The following is a 9,618-nucleotide window of genomic DNA, read 5'->3' as shown; positions in this document are numbered from 1 at the left end:
AATATCCAGGAGTCTGATCTCTTCCCATCCTGTAATAATAATATAATATCCAGGAGTCTGATCTCCTCCCATCATGTAATAATAATATAATGTCCAGGAGTCTGATCTCCTCCCATCCTGTAATAATAATATAATATCCAGGAGTCTGATCTCCTCCCATCATGTAATAATAATATAATATCCAGGAGTCTGATCTCCTCCCATCCTGTAATAATAATATAATGTCCAGGAGTCTGATCTCCTCCCATCCTGTAATAATAATATAATGTCCAGGAGTCTGATCTCCTCCCATCATGTAATAATAATATAATATCCAGGAGTCTGATCTCCTCCCATCATGTAATAATAATATAATATCCAGGAGTCTGATCTCCTCCCATCCTGTAATAATAATATAATGTCCAGGAGTCTGATCTCCTCCTATCCTGTAATAATAATATAATATCCAGGAGTCTGATCTCCTCCCATCATGTAATAATAATATAATATCCAGGAGTCTGATCTCCTCCCATCCTGTAATAATAATATAATGTCCAGGAGTCTGATCTCCTCCCATCCTGTAATAATAATATAATGTCCAGGAGTCTGATCTCCTCCCATCATGTAATAATAATATAATGTCCAGGAGTCTGATCTCCTCCCATCCTGTAATAATAATATAATGTCCAGGAGTCTGATCTCCTCCTATCCTGTAATAATAATATAATATCCAGGAGTCTGATCTCCTCCTATCCTGTAATAATAATATAATGTCCCGGAGTCTGATCTCCTCCCATCCTGTAATAATAATATCATGTCCAGGAGTCTGATCTCCTCCCATCCTGTAATAATAATATAATGTCCAGGAGTCTGATCTCCTCCCATCATGTAATAATAATATCATGTCCAGGAGTCTGATCTCCTCCCATCCTGTAATAATAATATAATGTCCAGGAGTCTGATCTCCTCCCATCATGTAATAATAATATAATGTCCAGGAGTCTGATCTCCTCCCATCCTGTAATAATAATATAATGTCCCGGAGTCTGATCTCCTCCCATCCTGTAATAATAATATAATGTCCAGGAGTCTGATCTCCTCCCATCCTGTAATAATAATATAATGTCCAGGAGTCTGATCTCCTCCCATCCTGTAATAATAATATAATATCCAGGAGTCTGATCTCCTCCCATCCTGTAATAATAATATAATGTCCAGGAGTCTGATCTCCTCCCATCCTGTAATAATAATATAATGTCCAGGAGTCTGATCTCCTCCCATCATGTAATAATAATATAATGTCCAGGAGTCTGATCTCCTCCCATCCTGTAATAATAATATAATGTCCCGGAGTCTGATCTCCTCCCATCCTGTAATAATAATATAATGTCCAGGAGTCTGATCTCCTCCCATCCTGTAATAATAATATAATGTCCAGGAGTCTGATCTCCTCCTATCCTGTAATAATAATATAATGTCCAGGAGTCTGATCTCCTCCTATCCTGTAATAATAATATAATGTCCTGGAGTCTGATCTCCTCCTATCATGTAATAATAATATAATATCCAGGAGTCTGATCTCCTCCTATCCTGTAATAATAATATAATGTCCAGGAGTCTGATCTCCTCCCATCATGTAATAATAATATAATGTCCAGGAGTCTGATCTCCTCCCATCCTGTAATAATAATATAATGTCCCGGAGTCTGATCTCCTCCCATCCTGTAATAATAATATAATGTCCAGGAGTCTGATCTCCTCCCATCCTGTAATAATAATATAATGTCCAGGAGTCTGATCTCCTCCCATCATGTAATAATAATATAATGTCCCGGAGTCTGATCTCCTCCCATCATGTAATAATAATATAATATCCAGGAGTCTGATCTCCTCCCATCATGTAATAATAATATAATGTCCAGGAGTCTGATCTCCTCCCATCATGTAATAATAATATAATGTCCAGGAGTCTGATCTCCTCCCATCCTGTAATAATAATATAATGTCCCGGAGTCTGATCTCCTCCCATCCTGTAATAATAATATAATGTCCAGGAGTCTGATCTCCTCCCATCCTGTAATAATAATATAATGTCCAGGAGTCTGATCTCCTCCCATCATGTAATAATAATATAATGTCCCGGAGTCTGATCTCCTCCCATCATGTAATAATAATATAATATCCAGGAGTCTGATCTCCTCCCATCATGTAATAATAATATAATGTCCAGGAGTCTGATCTCCTCCCATCATGTAATAATAATATAATGTCCAGGAGTCTGATCTCCTCCCATCATGTAATAATAATATAATGTCCAGGAGTCTGATCTCCTCCCATCCTGATGCTATAATATAATGTGACTTGGTTTTCTAACCCTGGACGGCCCCTTGCTCAGTGCTGGATGTAGTACTGCATCTGGACACCGGGTGTCGCTGTTTTCTCAGTTTCTTCTCTGCTGCACAGCGGACGTGAGAGGAGACTGAACACTCAGCGATCTCATCATCTACATCAGAGGATCAGATACAACCGCAGATCTGCAGCTCTATGGACAGGACACCTGGAGTCCGGGGACATCCCACTACCAGAGCCACCGGATTAGGCTACTTTCACCCTCGCGTTTGGTGCGGATCTGTCATGGATCTGCACAGAAGGATCCGTTCAGATAATACAACCGCCTGCATCCATTCAGAACAGATCCGTTTGTATTATCTGTAACGCAAACTGATCCGTTTTGGACGCTTGTGAGAGGAGCCCTGAACGGATCTCAGAAACGGAAACCAAAACGCCAGTGTGAAAGTAGCCTAATCAAGGACTGAGTTCTAGCGTCACCTACCTCTGGTGTCACCTACCTCTAGTGTCACCTACCTCTAGTGTCACCTACCTCTATTGTCACCTACCTCTAGTGTCACCTACCTCTAGTGTCACGTGTCTCTAGTGTCACGTGTCTCTAGTGTTACCCACCTCTAGTGTCACCTACCTCTAGTGTCACCTACCTCTATTGTCACCTACCTCTAGTGTCACCTACCTCTAGTGTCACGTGTCTCTAGTGTCACGTGTCTCTAGTGTTATCCACCTCTAGTGTCACGTGTCTCTAGTGTCCCCTACCTCTAGTGTCACCTATCTATAGTGTCACCTACCTCTAGCGTCACCTACCTCTGGTGTCACCTACCTCTGGTGTCACCTACCTCTAGTGTCACCTACCTCTAGTGTCACCTACCTCTATTGTCACCCACCTCTAGTGTCAACTACCTCTATTGTCACCCACCTCTAGTGTCATCTATCTCTAGTGTCACCTATCTATAGTGTCACCTACCTCTAGTGTCACGTGTCTCTGGTGTCACCCACCTCTAGTGTCACGTGTCTCTAGTGAAACGTGTCTCTAGTGTCACCCACCTCTAGTGTCACACACTTCTAGTGTCATGTGTCTCGAGTGTCACCCACCTCTAGTGTCACCCACCTCTAGTGTCACCTACCTCTAGTGTCACCTATCTATAGTTTCACCTACCTCTAGTGTCACGTGTCTCTAGTGTCGCCCACCTTTAGTGTCACCTACCTCTAGTGTCACCTACCTCTAGTGTCACCTATCTATAGTGTCACCTACCTCTATTGTCACCTATCTATAGTGTCACCTACCTCTAGTGTCACGTGTCTCTGGTGTCACCCACCTCTAGTGTCACGTGTCTCTAGTGTCACCCGCCTCTAGTGAAACGTGTCTCTAGTGTCACCCACCTCTAGTGTCACCCACCTCTAGTGTCACCTACCTCTTGTGTCACCTATCTATAGTGTCACCTACCTCTAGTGTCACGTGTCTCTAGTGTCCCCTACCTCTAGTGTCACCTATCTATAGTGTCACCTACCTCTAGTGTCACGTCTCTCTAGTGTCACCCACCTCTAGTGTCACCTATCTATAGAGGCACCTACCTCTAGTGTCACCTACCTCTAGTGTCACCTACCTCTAGTGTCACCCACCTCTAGTGTCACGTGTCTCTAGTGTCACCTACCTCTAGTGTCATCTATCTCTAGTGTCACCTACCTCTAGTGTCACCTATCTATAGTGTCACCTAACTCTAGTGTCACCCAACTCTAGTGTCACGTGTCTCTAGTGTCACCCACCTCTAGTGTCACGTGTCTCTAGTGTCACCCACCTCTAGTGTCACCTACCTCTAGTGTCACTTGTCTCTAGTGTCACCCAACTCTAGTGTCACCCACCTCTAGTGTCACACACCTCTAGTGTCCTGTGTCTTGAGTGTCACCCACCTCTAGTGTCACGTGTCTCTAGTGTCACCTACCTCTAGTGTCATCTATCTCTAGTGTCACCTACCTCTAGTGTCACCTATCTATAGTGTCACCTAACTCTAGTGTCACCCAACTCTAGTGTCACGTGTCTCTAGTGTCACCCAACTCTAGTGTCACCCACCTCTAGTGTCACCCACCTCTAGTGTCACCTATCTATAGTGTCACCTAACTCGAGTTTCATGTGTCTCTAGTGTCACCCACCTCTAGTGTCACCTACCTCTTGTGTCACCTATCTATAGTGTCACCTACCTCTAGTGTCACGTGTCTCTAGTGTCCCCTACCTCTAGTGTCACCTATCTATAGTGTCACCTACCTCTAGTGTCACGTCTCTCTAGTGTCACCCACCTCTAGTGTCACCTATCTACACTGCGTGCAGAATTATTAGGCAAATGAGTATTTTGACCACATCATCCTCTTTATGCATGTTGTCTTACTCCAAGCTGTATAGGCTCGAAAGCCTACTACCAATTAAGCATATTAGGTGATGTGCATCTCTGTAATGAGAAGGGGTGTGGTCTAATGACATCAACACCCTATATTAGGTGTGCATAATTATTAGGCAACTTCCTTTCCTTGGGCAAAATGGGTCAAAAGAAGGACTTGACAGGCTCAGAAAAGTCAAAAATAGTGAGATATCTTGCAGAGGGATGCAGCACTCTTAAAATTGCAAAGCTTCTGAAGCGTGATCATCGAACAATCAAGCGTTTCATTCAAAATAGTCAACAGGGTCGCAAGAAGCGTGTGGAAAAACCAAGGCGCAAAATAACTGCCCATGAACTGAGAAAAGTCAAGCGTGCAGCTGCCAAGATGCCACTTGCCACCAGTTTGGCCATATTTCAGAGCTGCAACATCACTGGAGTGCCCAAAAGCACAAGGTGTGCAATACTCAGAGACATGGCCAAGGTAAGAAAGGCTGAAAGACGACCACCACTGAACAAGACACACAAGCTGAAACGTCAAGACTGGGCCAAGAAATATCTCAAGACTGATTTTTCTAAGGTTTTATGGACTGATGAAATGAGAGTGAGTCTTGATGGGCCAGATGGATGGGCCCGTGGCTGGATTGGTAAAGGGCAGAGAGCTCCAGTCCGACTCAGACGCCAGCAAGGTGGAGTACTGGTTTGGGCTGGTATCATCAAAGATGAGCTTGTGGGGCCTTTTCGGGTTGAGGATGGAGTCAAGCTCAACTCCCAGTCCTACTGACAGTTTCTGGAAGACACCTTCTTCAAGCAGTGGTACAGGAAGAAGTCTGCATCCTTCAAGAAAAACATGATTTTCATGCAGGACAATGCTCCATCACACGCGTCCAAGTACTCCACAGCGTGGCTGGCAAGAAAGGGTATAAAAGAAGAAAATCTAATGACATGGCCTCCTTGTTCACCTGATCTGAACCCCATTGAGAACCTGTGGTCCATCATCAAATGTGAGATTTACAAGGAGGGAAAACAGTACACCTCTCTTAACAGTGTCTGGGAGGCTGTGGTTGCTGCTGCACGCAATGTTGATGGTGAACAGATCAAAACACTGACAGAATCCATGGATGGCAGGCTTTTGAGTGTCCTTGCAAAGAAAGGTGGCTATATTGGTCACTGATTTGTTTTTGTTTTGTTTTTGAATGTCATAAATGTATATTTGTGAATGTTGAGATGTTATATTGGTTTCATTGGTAAAAATAAATAATTGAAATGGGTATATATTTGTTTTTTGTTAAGTTGCCTAATAATTATGCACAGTAATAGTCACCTGCACACACAGATATCCCCCTAAAATAGCTAAAACTAAAAACAAACTAAAAACTACTTCCAAAAATATTCAGCTTTGATATTAATGAGTTTTTTGGGTTCATTGAGAACATGGTTGTTGTTCAATAATAAAATTAATCCTCAAAAATACAACTTGCCTAATAATTCTGCACTCCCTGTATAGAGGCACCTACCTCTAGTGTCACCTACCTCTAGTGTCACCTACCTCTAGTGTCACCCACCTCTAGTGTCACGTGTCTCTATTGTCACCTACCTCTAGTGTCATCTATCTCTAGTGTCACCTACCTCTAGTGTCACCTATCTATAGTGTCACCTAACTCTAGTGTCACCCAACTCTAGTGTCACGTGTCTCTAGTGTCACCCACCTCTAGTGTCACGTGTCTCTAGTGTCACCCACCTCTAGTGTCACCTACCTCTAGTGTCACTTGTCTCTAGTGTCACCCAACTCTAGTGTCACCCACCTCTAGTGTCACACACCTCTAGTGTCCTGTGTCTTGAGTGTCACCCACCTCTAGTGTGACGTGTCTCTAGTGTCACCTACCTCTAGTGTCACCTATCTATAGTTTCACCTACCTGTAGTGTCACGTGTCTCTAGTGTCACCCACCTCTAGTGTCACCAACCTCTAGTGTCACCTACCTCTAGTGTCACCTACCTCTAGTGTAACCTACCTCTAGTTTCACGTGTCTCTAGTGTCACGCACTTCTAGTGTCACGTGTCTCTAGTGTCACCCACCTCTAGTGTCACATGTCTCTAGTGTCACCTACCTCTAGTGTCACCTATCTATATTGTCACCTACCTTTAGTGTCACATGTCTCTAGTGTCACCCACCTCTAGTGTCACGTGTCTCTAGTGTCACCCACCTCTAATGTCACCCAACTCCAGTGTCACGTGTCTCTAGTGTCACGTGCCTCTAGTATCACCCACCTCTAGTGTCACGTGTCTCTAGTATCACCCACCTCTAGTGTCACGTGTCTCTAGTGTCACCCATCTCTAGTGTCACGTGTCTCTAGTGTCACCTACCTCTAGTGTCACCTATCTATAGTGTCACCCACCTCTAGTGTCACGTGTCTCTAGTGTCACCCACCTCTAGTGTCACGTGTCTCTAGTGTCACCCACCTCTATTGTCACCCAACTCCAGTGTCACGTGTCTCTAGTGTCACGTGTCTCTAGTATCACCCACCTCTAGTGTCACGTGTCTCTAGTGTCACCTTTCTATAGTGTCACCCACCTCTAATGTCACTTGTATCTAGTGTCACCCACCTCTAATGTGTTGGGCATTTTCATACGTATACAATATTATCTAATGACATTATAATCAAAATGAATGCTCATCTCATTGCCTTTAAGAATAAGATCAGCTTGAACCAAAGTTATATTATGTGGCTGAGGAAGCCAAGATGAGTTCATGGCAAGTTCAGTCTATAAAAAAAATAAAAATAATAATTGTGAACATAAACGGACATTGTATTTAAAAGTTATTGCTAAAGATATGAGACCATCTGTAAGAAGTAAGTCAACTCCCTAAGGCATATCTGTCTGGAGGGAACATGGTTACTTGATAAGGACTCATATCCTTGGAGCACACCTGCTGTATGAGCTTCAATTTATATATTTATAATTATATTATATATATCTTTGCATGATATATTTAGTTTACAACATATGTTAATCAATAATTCATATAATGTGTTATCTATGTGTAACAATGTATCGATTTATATATATGTTATACCATGTATTTACCATTTAGAAGGTACAGAAACAAAGTAAGTTTAAGTTGGTTGGATTTCAAAACAATAGTTATTCATGGATGTAGATAAATGAAATCAAGTTCCGATGCCAAGCATCAAAGCCGCTCAACCTATATTTCAAAAAGATAGGAGAAGACAGTCAACTCCAACAAGTCCAGGATATAGGTAATTAAAAGTGTAAGGAAAAGACCTTCCTCAGTGATTTATGGTAAGATAGGTCATCGAAAGTCATGAAAACATATTATTAGATATTTAATTTTAATGCTTAAAAGTTGGGATGTTTACCTACAGTACCGCAGTAACATCTGGATGGACAACATTATATTATTTCACTATTTGTCCTATACCATATTAGGAGTTTGATATGACGTCATGATGTTATTAGCATGCGAATACACCCACCTTACCTGATTGGGAATCCCTAACCTAAAGGGGATGATTCTTAGATAAGTGGGGGGATAATTACTCGTGTGCGGAGTAGCAAAAAAAGCTAGCTAGCAGAAGAAAAAAAAAAGCTAGCTAGAAAGAGAGGAAGGAGAGGAGAAAAAGAGAGAAGTTGAGTCTCTAGAGGGGTCTATCAAGATGAAAGCCATGGTGAGATGTGCTATGATGGACCACCCAGCATTCCTAGGAGCAGAAGTGAGATTCCTACTAGGACTTGGTAAGAGACACAGAAAATGATATTTCATTTTATTAAGACTAATTTGATAGTGTGGGTGAAATTATACCATCTAGATTGGCGAATAAATAAATAATTAAATTAATTGATCATCTCCATATTGAGATGTAGTCTTAGGATATTGTGAGGCTTCATTCTACCTGCAGAAGAATCTAGACTCATAATCTAGCAAAGCATTAAATAATTGCTTATATATATATATTGATAGAACATTATTCGCCAAGCTAAGTGATGGATTCCCACAGGAAGGATTTTTTTTCAAGTCCTTCCCATTTAAGATATGGTCTAGCAAGATCCTAGATCCCTGTTATTTGTCTTAATAGTCTTACCAATGTTACATATGTGAAAATAGTCCAGGATGGGGTGGAAGGATACAGTTATCTCTTCTAAGTTATATCCTTGGATGGAAGTGCCCATCTGGAAGCCATGTTATGTGTAGTTGGTTACAGGGGGGGGCAGAATGTATTTAGCATTCTATAATGTTGTGCATTTTCATAAGTGTATAATATATCTGATGATACTATATTCAATATGGATGATCATTGCCTTTAACAGCATGTGATCAGCATGAAACTGGAAAAAAAAAACAAGATGGGTTCATGGCAAGTTCAATGTATTAAAAGTAAATATATAGGGAGCATTATACTTCATATTATTGTTTAGAGACATGGATTTATCTACACTGGTTTCTCTAAACTTGTCTGTCTGAGGAACAATGGGTGTTTCATGGCTAAACCATGATCTGATAAGAGACATCCATAAAACACATCTGGTGTGGAACAGATATCTATTCATATATTCACATACATATAGATATATATATATTCCTGTGTGCATTTATTTAGCGTTTGAACTTGTTAATGATTCATATATACTATGCAATATTGATGTATTATAACCAAATATTATTAATGTATCTTTATATGTCTGTATCCCACTGAGAGGATATATTCTAGGGGATATAGAAAGTGTGTTTAAGTGGAAATTTCTTAAATAGGGTCTATTTTAGAGGAGCTGATGTTATTTCAAACATCATTACTCAATAACTAAGACAGTTAAGATACACAAACCAGAAGAACCCTTATCTGCCCCATAAATTCAGAGATTAGGGAAACTTCTGATACCGCCAGTCAGTCTGAGCAAAGTGTC

General features: G+C 41.4%; 1 long non-coding RNA gene across 1 annotated transcript; it reads right to left on the bottom strand.

The window, feature by feature from the left end:
• Positions 1 to 3,258: 3,258 nt before the first annotated feature.
• LOC120997009 lies at positions 3,259 to 3,781 on the bottom strand. Its single transcript, XR_005778012.1, has 3 exons — positions 3,725 to 3,781; positions 3,549 to 3,580; positions 3,259 to 3,292 (listed from the first exon to the last, which is right to left on the bottom strand). It is a non-coding gene; the product is annotated as an uncharacterized LOC120997009 (long non-coding RNA).
• Positions 3,782 to 9,618: the final 5,837 nt, after the last annotated feature.

This window comes from Bufo bufo, chromosome 4, assembly GCF_905171765.1.
Source record: "Bufo bufo chromosome 4, aBufBuf1.1, whole genome shotgun sequence".
NCBI classification, from domain to species: domain Eukaryota; kingdom Metazoa; phylum Chordata; class Amphibia; order Anura; family Bufonidae; genus Bufo; species Bufo bufo.
The sequence above is the reverse complement of the archived record's forward strand: the minus strand, read 5'-3'. Positions and strand labels throughout refer to the sequence as shown.